Source organism: Lycium ferocissimum, chromosome 2 (assembly GCF_029784015.1).
Source record: "Lycium ferocissimum isolate CSIRO_LF1 chromosome 2, AGI_CSIRO_Lferr_CH_V1, whole genome shotgun sequence".
NCBI classification, from domain to species: domain Eukaryota; kingdom Viridiplantae; phylum Streptophyta; class Magnoliopsida; order Solanales; family Solanaceae; genus Lycium; species Lycium ferocissimum.
In genome coordinates, this window is record NC_081343.1 from 12,539,014 (window position 1) to 12,551,138 (window position 12,125).

Consider the following 12,125-nt stretch of genomic DNA (forward strand, 5'->3'; position numbering starts at 1 on the left):
TTGGGCACTCATACGTACCTTATCCTAATTTAGAAAATATTAAAAATAAGCGAATAGTATAATTTAATCATGTCGAGCGAGATATAGCGCACGAAGGCCGATAAGGCCATTACAACACATAGATAAGCCATAATCGTACGCAACACTCACGAGCATTTACAGAACCCACACCACATGTCTACAGACCTCTACAGAGCAAGAACCTAACCATATGACGGGACAGGGCCCCGTCGTACCCAGAATAAATATGTACATAAACAACGTAAGAGTTTATACCAAAATATAGGCTCGGACAAAGGAGCACTTCAACAGTGACCGAGCGATAACCTGGGCGGCGAATCAGCAAATCAAACGTCGGTACCTGCGTGGCACGAAACGCAGCCCCCGAAGAAAGGGGGTCAGTACGAAAAATGTACTGAATATGTAAAGCAGAGACTGTACTAAATAAAATTAAAAATCAGAACAGAGTGTGCGGAGAATGAACAAGGCACATAGGAAATCAAAAATGTACATCAAAGGTCATAAATAATGCATGCAGAAAACATATGCCAAACCGGCCCCGCTATGGGACTCGGAACGTAACATGGGCGCCCCCGTCTCCGGCGCCATAACACATCATACTTCGTAGTGGGAATATCTCCGAACACATCATAACATACCCGGTGGCCACATCACATCACATCATCGTATATCGGGATATATGTACATGGCACATCATACTTCGACCCGTGTACATGTCATACCTCGCCCCCTCACACCGAGGCACGGCGAACAATGCGAGGGTAAGCGCTTGATAACAAATCCTGGCCCGGGCTCAGTGAAAGAAGCATTGAGGCATCCACGAGTGGAGTAGTGAGAAACTAATGCAATAAAAATAACATATATATATCCAGAGACTCAATGAGGCATATCGAGTGACAAATCAAATCGATGAAACCGGACGGAGTCATAATAAGTGAATTCCGGATGTCATAACGAATTACAAAGGCATAAATCCCTCTAAGATCGTTTCCAAGATCCAAAACAATTTATAAGACTTAACGGAATATTCAAAACAATTTTTAACCAATAGATAGCGGAGTAGTTAAAACGTTTCTTTTAAAGCCGTTCGAAGACAAGTCATAAGCACAGAAGGGTAAAATCGGAAATAGTGGGCCCACCTCGGGCGATTGAGGTGACGGACGTAAATTACGTATGTTAAACTTCATAACGTCATTAGTAAGGGTTTTAAGGTAATCGGATTCCATTTGTAAAAGTTCTAGGGATTTTAACAACATTCCTAACCATTTACAACCTTATAGGTTCAATTCTACCGAAGGAAAGTATTAAAATCAACGTAGATTCCGAGGAGTAGGATTATCCCCGAGGTCCAAAGTCAAGCCTAATACACCTAAGACGTGCCAAGAGAGAAAAATGGGCGAGCTTTACATACCTTTTGCGCCTTTCACGCTCTCCAAAACTCAAATCTCTTTTCGTCTAAAACCAACAAATGGTCAAGTTTACCATATGTTAGTTCCAAGGCTTTAGGCATTCATTTTGAACCAATACTCGTCTAACAAAATTTCGGCAGCACCTCCCTTGCAAATTCAACACCCCGAGAATCTAACTCGGCTCAATACCAACAACAAACAAACCAATAACATTAATCCACAACAAGAATCACAAACTAACATGAATAGTCTTCCTTTTACATAAAGTGATAACTTCCAAACTAACTTCGCATTTCCAACCCAATATCAACGTTTACGTACTCATTTGCTTACCAAGATCATTCCAATGTCATTTGGAGACATTTCATATAATTTCACATATTATCCGCAAAATATACAAACTTTCCACCGAAACCATAACTCGTCCAAAACTTCCATTCTTCAACCAAAATGTTCACACACATTATTATTTTTCCAAATTCATTAATAACAATCATAACTAGCACGTAAACAATGCATTTCCATAGTGACATCATAACCACATTAGAACACATATTCTCTTATAACGACATATAGGCCATTCTAATGCCAAACTTGAATCGTTAAACTTCCATTTACACTATAAAGATCACAACGACGCAACTAACATATTAAACAAAATAAACTCAACATGTTCCTTCCACCAAACACCACACGGCCATAGGCCAATCTTCAACTTCGCCACATTTTAATCCACCTTTCACTTCCAATACAAATTCTACAATGTCTACAATCATAATACTACATAAAATTCAACACAATCACATTACACACTAAACATGTATTCGGCCACCTACATGCATGCCCTTTTCTCCATGCAAACTTCCATATTTCTATGCTTTCAACTCATTTACATATGCTACAACACAAACAAACCTTCAAAACACCATTAGAAAGGATGAATTCTTACCTTACACTTCCAACTTCTTCACTTCCTCAAGTTGTCCAAACAAAGAAACCGAGGCTCAATCTTCCGAAACAACTACGTCAAGTTGTAGAGGACACTTAATTTGGTAGGGAAATCACAAGATACCAATTTTTGGAACAAGATTGAAGGACTTGAAAATTTTTTTTCTCCTTTTCTCTATTCGGCCGAGAGCCTTTTGTTGGAGGAGTTCTTCAACTTTTTTTTTGTTTCTTGAATTTTCTTGAAGCTTTGACTCCTTCTTATAATTATTTAGGCACATGGTTGCCACATGACTTAAATCATGGGTTGGGCCAAGCCATACATGGCCGGCCACCCTTGCCTTGTTGGGCCTCAATTTTTCATTTTTTTTTTAGCCCAATTGATGATGGGTCGCTTTTGAAAATTCACGGGACCAATTTACAAGGTTCCAATTTTGCCCTTAACCTTCCTCAATATTTCCACGTCAATAGTCTCTAAAACATCATATGCACACTAAGTGGAATCCACTTGGAACCTTAACTCCTACCATTCCGAATTACTTCCGATCTTTCCGAATACGCACAAAATGCGAGGTGTAACATCCTCCCCCCCTTTAGAACATTCGTCCTCGAATGTTCAACTAACCTTATGGGGTCTCATAATACTTTCGGGGGGGGGGGGGTCTCCCATCCCAGAATTATTTTGGCCTTAGCACGCTTAACCTCGAGACTTTAGCAAATTTTGGTGGGTCCGCGCTGATATGATCGCATCCACTACCCCGTACGAGCTTGTCACGTAATTTAAGGCAGGTCGGAATGTTAACGAATTTTCGAAAGATTTTTACAGTGGGTCCTACTCGATTCAGGGAGGGTCTTTCTCTTTTTTTTTTTTTTTGATTATACCTTTTCCGTATTAGCTTTCTAAGTCGGCACTATTCACCTTTTCATTACATATACAACTTAACTAGGGGTTCTATCAGTATGGGTCCTATCCCAATTCCATTAATGACTCGGAAAGGAAAATATACCACAAAATAGAATCTAAACCGATCAATATAAATATATTTCGAGAAAGGAATGATAATGTACCGGCATCGGCATTTGATGGCGCCTCCGAGTCTTGCCGACCGCCGGTCGGCATAAATGTGGTTCGAAGGACCGCCAGAACTGGAAGCTCCGCCACGGCCTCTGCCGCGGCCTGCTGACGTCGGCACATCTCGCTCCGCAGGGCGTCTAGCTACGGAAGGAGACGATGAACCCACAGCTGACCCCGTAGGCTGAGCCATACCACCCGGACCGCCCCTGTACGGACACTCTCTCACAGTATGGCCTTGACGGCCGCACCCAAAACAGGCACCTGTAGCACGATAGCACTCTCCAGGGTGGTGCCTCCCGCAATATGAGCACTGAGGTCTGGGTGGTCGCGTCTGACTAGAACCTCCATCCACCTGTGAACCAGCCGGCCTGGAACTCCGACCCGTTCCCGAATACTCTGCATTATCTGATCTCCAGCCTGAGAACTGCGGGGGTGTGCTTCGTGCTGGCTGGGAAGACCGCCTGGTACCCCGCTGCTGAGATGGACCGCTCTGAAACTCTCCAGAATATCCAGCCGATCTGGCCCTTTTGGGCTGGCTCTCGTCGTAATCCCCGGGCCGACGCCCCTTATGTCGTTCTTCCATGCCCGAGCGTACGCACGTACGCGGGCAATGTCCATACCGGGCGGCCACGGCTAGGCAATTATCGATCAAGTACTTATCCGCACCCCCAATGAAATGATGCATCCTATCGGTCATATCGGCCACCAAAGTAGGTGCGTACCGAGCCAAAGAGTCAAACTCCAAACTATACTCTCGACACCGCGCCTCGCCGCTCGAGTGATAAAAATCGTCCAATGCGGCCCTCCGTAGCTCGGTGGTAGAAAATGTCTCGAAAAAAAGCCTCCGTGAACTCATCCCACACAACAGGAGGGCTCCTCTACCCCCTAGCTAATTCCCAAGACTCGTGTACCAATTGGCGCGACTTCATGCAATGCGTATGAGGCCAACTCAACCGACTCCGTCGGAGGGCCTTAATCAACCGTAGGGTGCGGGCGCATCTCTCTAAGAAACTCCCGGGGGTCTTCTTCGTGCTTTGTCCCGAAGAACTCCGGGGGGTTACAGTCAAAACTCACGGGCCCTCGAACGCGGCCCGCGTGCCCGATCACCCCCTCGACTCGCGCCGTTGCTCCCCGAACCGCCACCCACCCGCCAATAACCGCACCGCCTCTCGCATAGCTCTGTCCTCCGCCCCTGGCTGTGGGGCTAGAGGCTCAGGTGCCGGGGCTCTAGAAACTGGTGGTGAAGCCGCCCTCTGATCCGCAATCGGTGCGGCTCTAATCCCCTCTGATACAGGTGGCGTCGCCGAGCTGGCTGTCGGAGGCACAGTCTCCAGCTCAGGCTGGGCACGGGCCCTAGTAACTGCGCGGCCGACTAGTCTCACCGGTGCGTGGACTTGCCCTTCTGGGCTGCCGTCGCTTTTCTCGGAGGCATAACTGAAAATACAACAATTCGATTCGTTAGGAGGGAATCATCCTATTAATACAGTTCTACCGCACGATCTAGGATAGAAAAGAAGGGCAACTTCCTAAATGTCCTGTAGCCTCCTGCTTATAGATGTGGTGCACAACACACCGATAAACAGGACTCTACTAGACACGGTCTGTAGACATTCCGAGGACCTAACCGCTCTGATACCACTTTTGTCACGACCCAACTCCGTGAGCCGCGACTCGTACCCTAGTTGGGCACTCATACGTACCTTATCCTAATTTAGCAAAATATTAAAAATAAGGAAACGATAATTTAATCATGTCGAGCGATATAGCGCACGAAGGCCGATAAGGCCATTACAACACATAGATAAGCCATAATCGTACGCAACACTCACGAGCATTTACAGAACCCACACCACATGTCTACAGACCTCTACAGAGCAAGAACCTAACCATATGACGGGACAGGGCCCCGTCGTACCCAGAATAAATATGTACATAAACAACAGAAGAGTTTATACCAAAATATGGGCTCCGGACAAAGGAGCACTTCAACAGCTGAGCAGATAACCTAGGCAGCGAATCAGCAAATCAAACGTCGGTACCTGCGTGGCACGAAACGCAGCCCCCGAAGAAAGGGGGTCAGTACGAAAAATGTGCGATTATGTAAAGCGAGAGGCGTACTAAATAAAATTAAAAATCAGAACAGAGTGTGCGGAGAATGAACAAGGCACATAGGAAATCAAAAATGTACATCAAAGGTCATAAATAATGCATGCAGAAAACATATGCCAAAACCGGCCCCGCTATGGGACTCGGTGAACAGAACATGGGCGCCCCCGTCTCCGGCGCCATAACACATCATACTTCAGAGTAGGGAATATCTCCGAACACATCATAACATACCCAGTGGCCACATCACATCACATCATCAGATATCAGAATATATGTACATGGCACATCATACTTCGGACCCATGTACATGTCATACCTGCCCCCTCACACCGAGGCACGGCGAACAATGCAGAGGTAAGCGCTTGATAACAAATCCTGGCCCGGGCTCAGTGAAAGAAGCATTGAGGCATCCACGAGTGGAGTAGTGAGAAACTAATGCAATAAAAATAACATATATATATCCAGAGACTCAATGAGGCATATCGAGTGACAAATCAAATCGATGAAACCGGACGGAGTCATAATAAGTGAATTCCGGATGTCATAACGAATTACAAAGGCATAAATCCCTCTAAGATCGTTTCCAAGATCCAAAACAATTTATAAGACTTAACGGAATATTCAAAACAATTTTTAACCAATAGATAGTAGTTAAAACGTTTCTTTTAAAGCCGTTCGAAGACAAGTCATAAGCACAGAAGGGTAAAATCGAAAATAGTGGGCCCACCTCGGGCGATTGAGGTGACGGACGTAAATTACGTATGTTAAACTTCATAACGTCATTAGTAAGGGTTTTAAGGTAATCGGATTCCATTTGTACGAGTTCTAGGGATTTTAACAACATTCCTAACCATTTACAACCTTATAGGTTCAATTCTACTGAAGGAAAAAGGGTTAAATTCGGACGTAGATTCCGAGGAGTAGGATTATCCCCGAGGTCCAAAGTCAAGCCTAATACACCTAAGACGTGCCAAGAGAGAAAAATGGGCGAGCTTTACATACCTTTTGCGCCTTTCACGCTCTCCAAAACTCAAATCTCTTTTCGTCTAAAACCTACAAATGGTCAAGTTTACCATATGTTAGTTCCAAGGCTTTAGGCATTCATTTTGAACCAATACTCGTCTAACAAAATTTTGGCAGCACCTCCCCTGCAAATTCAACACCCCGAGAATCTAACTCGGCTCAAATACCAACAACAGCCAAACCAATAACATTAATCCACAACAAGAATCACAAACTAACATGAATAGTCTTCCTTTTACATAAAGTGACAACTTCCAAACTAACTTCGCATTTCCAACCCAATATCAACGTTTACGTACTCATTTGCTTACCAAGATCATTCCAATGTCATTTGGAGACATTTCATATAATTTCACATATTATTCGCAAAATATACAAACTTTCCACCGAAACCATAACTCGTCCAAAACTTCCATTCTTCAACCAAAATGTTCACCACACATTATCATTTTTCCAAATTCATTAATAACAATCATAACTAGCACGTAAACAATGCATTTCCATAATGACATCATAACCACATTAGAACACATATTCTCTCATAACGACATATAAGCCATTCTAATGCCAAACTTGAATCGTTAAACTTCCATTTACACTATAAAGATCACAACGACGCAACTAACATATTAAACAAAATAAACTCAACATGTTCCTTCTACTAAACACCACACGGCCATAGGCCAATCTTCAACTTCGCCACATTTTAATCCACCTTTCACTTCCAATACAAATTCTACAATGTCTACAATCATAATACTACATAAAATTCAACACAATCACATTACACACTAAACATGTATTCGGCCACCTACATGCATGCCCTTTTCTCCATGCAAACTTCCATATTTCTATGCTTTCAACTCATTTACATATGCTACAACACAAACAAACCTTCAAAACACCATTAGAAAGGATGAATTCTTACCTTACACTTCCAACTTCTTCACTTCCTCAAGTTGTCCAAACAAAGAAACCGAGGCTCAATCTTCCGAAACAACTAGGTCAAGTTGTAGAGGACACTTAATTTGGTAGGGAAATCACAAGATACCAATTTTTGGAACAAGATTGAAGGACTTGAAATTTTTTTTTCTCCTTTTCTCTATTCGGCCGAGAGCCTTCTTGATGGAGGAGTTCTTCAATTTTTTTTTTTGTTTCTTGAATTTTCTTGAAGCTTTGACTCCTTCTTATAATTATTTAGGCACATGGTTGCCACATGACTTAAATCATGGGTTGGGCCAAGCCATACATGGCCGGCCACCCTTGCCTTGTTGGGCCTCAATTTTTTTTTTTTTTTTTTTTTGAGCCCAATTGATGATGGGTCGCTTTTGAAAATTCACGGGACCAATTTACAAGGTTCCAATTTTGCCCTTAACCTTCCTCAATATTTCCACGTCAATAGTCTCTAAAACATCATATGCACACTAAGTAGAATCCAATTGGAACCTTAACTCCTACCCTTCCGAATTGCTTCCGATCTTACGGGCCTCTCACGGACATAAACAAACGAACACACGCATGACCCACATGTATGACTACGAGCCTCTACAAACCGAAACGAGAAACATATGACGGGACAGGGCCCACCGTACCCCCAAATAACCAAATATACAAAAGCATAAACATCGCGGTAGGCGGTGTACCAACATATGGGCTCGGGACCGAAAGGAGCACTGCCGTAATAGCGAATGTGTGGCCTACACTGGTAGCTCACGAACCTCTCGGTACTGCGGGCATGAAATGCGACCCCAGAAGAAAAGGGGGTCGGTCGAAGGATGTCTGCGAGTATGTAAAGCATAAAGTACGAGAATCCAAACCATAACGAAAGGAAGGTACAGAGAGAAAATACCGGATCAATATATATATATACCAAACTGTCATGCAAGACATATGTACAAAATGCAAACGAGATCATGCATAAGGCTCGAAACGTGGTCACCACTCCGGCCGGTGCCACACACAAAGATACTCCCGAGAAGGTTTCAAATCTCCGTACACCTCGAACACAACATATCATATCATCAAATATATCATAAGCCATATCACAGCATAACTCCATAAACGGAACCCGGCCCTATGGCGAGGTCTCGGAAACCGTAACCTGACATACTACCGAATTTATCATGGGTGCGCACGATCACAAAACGGGCCGGAACCGCGAACGATGTCATAGTATAGGAACGAGCGGTAGTGCGGAAACTAATGCAATTTACGTATCAAAACATTTATGACACTTGACATAATCATATGGTAACCCATTGGGTAAGCTAGTCAAAACAACTGATCAACACGGAGCTTATCTCACAAAAATACTTTTGAAATCGTATTTATAGTTTAAAATATAAATCAGAATATCATGGAGCAATCAAAACGTTGTTCTATAATAGCCAAAACCATGAGCAAAGGTCTTTTCCCGACATTATATAAAGATGAGTGTATTAGGACAAACGAAGGAGTCTCGGGGCTAGTGGGCCCGCCTCGGGTCAAGTCGAGGTGGCGGACACAAATTACGAACATTAGACTCTATGGAGTCATCCATGTAAATTTCAAAAACGATTCTATCACATTTGTGCAAATTATGGATGTTCGGATAGTTTTCCTACAAAACATAAGAGTTATAATTCAATTACATTGAATGAATAGTACCTAAAATCAGACTCGGATTTCGATGAACAGAATTGCCCCCGAGGCTCAAATCTCGACCTAATATGTCTAGGACATGCCAAAAGAAGGAAAGGGATAGCTTTACATACCTTTTCCGTCTTCCATACGTCTCCAAAATCAAGTCTCAAGTTCACCAAAATCTACAATTTGGTCACATTTACCAAATGTAAGTTATAGCTTCTAAAAGTTCAACTTAAGTTCATATTTGTCTACCGAAATTTCGGCGGATTTCCACCTATAAACTCAACATCCCCGAGACTTAGCTCGGCCATAATATCGACAACAACAACCACCACAATAACAACAATCATCAAAATCACAACAAAACGCATTCTAACATACATAGTCTTCCTTTCCAAATAATGCAATAACTTCCAATCCAACTTGTACTTTCAAATCTATATTAATATTTTTATGTCCACATACTAATTTAAGATCATTCAAACACAAGCCAAGAATATTCCAAGCCATATATCCAATATTCAACAATTTCATCGATTCCATATTCCACCCAAAACTCCTACATATGCAACAAAACCATCACAACACATTTTCTACTTACAAATTCTTAACCAACAACCATAATCCACACTTTAACAACTTCATTTCCGTAATATCATAAAGTCATACTAAAACAACATAATCTTCTACAATCTACTTCAATGCCAAATTAAACCATCTAGCCTTCCTTTACATTATAAGGATCACAACAACACAATTAACATACTAAACAAAATAAATCCATCATTATTCATCACCAATATACTACACGGCCAACATGGCAATTTTTCAACTCCATCCAATTTTCATTCAACTTTCATTTTCAATACAAATTCCACAATAACCACAACTAAAATACAACATAAAATTCAACTCATCCCAACTACACCACATAACACATATACACGGCCACATGCACACATGCACACCCACTTTGCAAACTTCCATATTTCTATATATTCTACTCATTTCCATATACTACAACAAACAAACCTTCATAACATAAATAAAAGGGATGAATTCTTACCTTTTCCTTCCAACTTCTTCACTTAACTCAAGTGTTGAATTGATGAAACTAATACTCAATCTTCCAAAACAACTACACCAAGTTGTAGAGGAGCCTTGAATTAGTAGGAATACAACAAGAAAATAATTTTTGGAACAATATTTTGAGGGGTGAAATTCCATGGGTCATGGCTGAATGGCCCTTCTCTTTGTTCTTCTTGTTTTTCTTTGTTTTCCTCTCTTTCTCTTGTCTTGAAAATTCTAGGGGATTTGATGAATAATTGCCCCTTTTTATTAATTTATCACATGGATAAATTATATTAGGCTTGGATCCTTTTCTTATATTTTTTTTTGCCATGGCCGGCCACCCCTTGGGTTGGGCCTTGATTTTTCTCTTTTTTTTTTTTTGAGCCCAATTGGTTATAAATCTTGTTTGAAATTCCCGGAACTAATTTCCAAAATTCCAATTTTGCCCTTGGCCTTCCTCAATATTTCGCGTTTACATTTTTCAAGAACAACAACATACATATTGACCAAAATCAAAATATTGCCTTATTCTTACAAGTCACAATTATTTCCAAATTTCCCGAATACGTAAAAGTACGGGATATAACACAGAGCGGTATTGTCAGATGACTCCTCCTCAACGACCCGTTATGTTTTTTAGCGATGCCTGGCGATGACACCGCCTTCGAAGGCAAGTCGACAACAGCCGGAGAGACCAGCCGTGCCCGCAGAGTTACTAGGGCCCGCACCACCGAGCTCGAGGTTGTGTCCGCTGCCGAGCTCGGCTAAGCACCGCCGCTACCGTGCAGGGGCACAGCCAGGGGCAAAGAAGCACCGCAGACCGGGTGCGCCCCACCGCCGCTCCCGGGCCTGGCCTTGCCCGGGGGAGGGGGCCACGCGAGATGGGGCCGGGGTGCGACCGAAGGGGGCGGTGTCCAGGGAGGAAGGGGGATTGGGACAGACACGAGCCCCCCCCGTGATTTTACTTGTAATCCCTGAGCTTGGCAAAACCCGCGGGGGTCCCCCGGAGTTTATTAGGGGACGGGTACGTGCGGCTCATTGGGTTTCGAGACCGAGTCCGTCGAGGGGCGGCCACGGGCCAGAGTAGGCAATGGGATGGCTGGGGGGCCGGTTAGGGGGGAGGATTCCCCCAATTGGGGGCGAGTTTCGAGGCCTTTTGCTATTTCACCCCCCAAAGGCGGGGGTTGAAGATCCCCGCGTCCCAGGGGGGGCGAGGCGAGAGCACGTTTTGACCTGGGGAAGCACCCACATTTAGCCGAATACCGACGAGACGAACGGAGGGGGGGATCGTTTCTTGGTCGAAGTCGGTCGGTGCCCCCCGTGAGGATATTGTCAGAGGCCAAGCCGGGGAGGAGGATCGACAAGGGGCTCGCCGGAGAAACGGGGGCGCCCGGGGCGGGGACGGGGGGTTCCCGGGGGAGCTGAGGGGGGGCCTGCCCGCAAAAGAAGAATCCCTTTCCCCCCAAAAAACAGACACCCCCCCCGGGGGAGAGACCGTAAAGCAGGGGATTTCGGGAGGGAAGAGCCCGGCTTTGGTTCCCGGGGACAGGTTCCCGGGGGCCCCCCCCAGAGTTCTCACCGGGGAGACATCACCCCGGGAGTGTGTTATCGTGCCACGAGCTTGTTTTTTTTTCGCCCCGGGACCCGGGAGATTGTCCGCGGGGGTGCCGGGTCCACCATCGGGTCTGTCGGGTTTATCTTCCCCTTGGACAGGGCCCCGGGGGGGGTATACCGAACCCAGTGCCGAGAGGCCGGGCGATTTCGCCTAGGGTCCCCCAACCACATATATGTCTTGCACCCGACAGATGTAGGCTACCCAATGTTTTTGGTGTCTAACCCATCTTCTT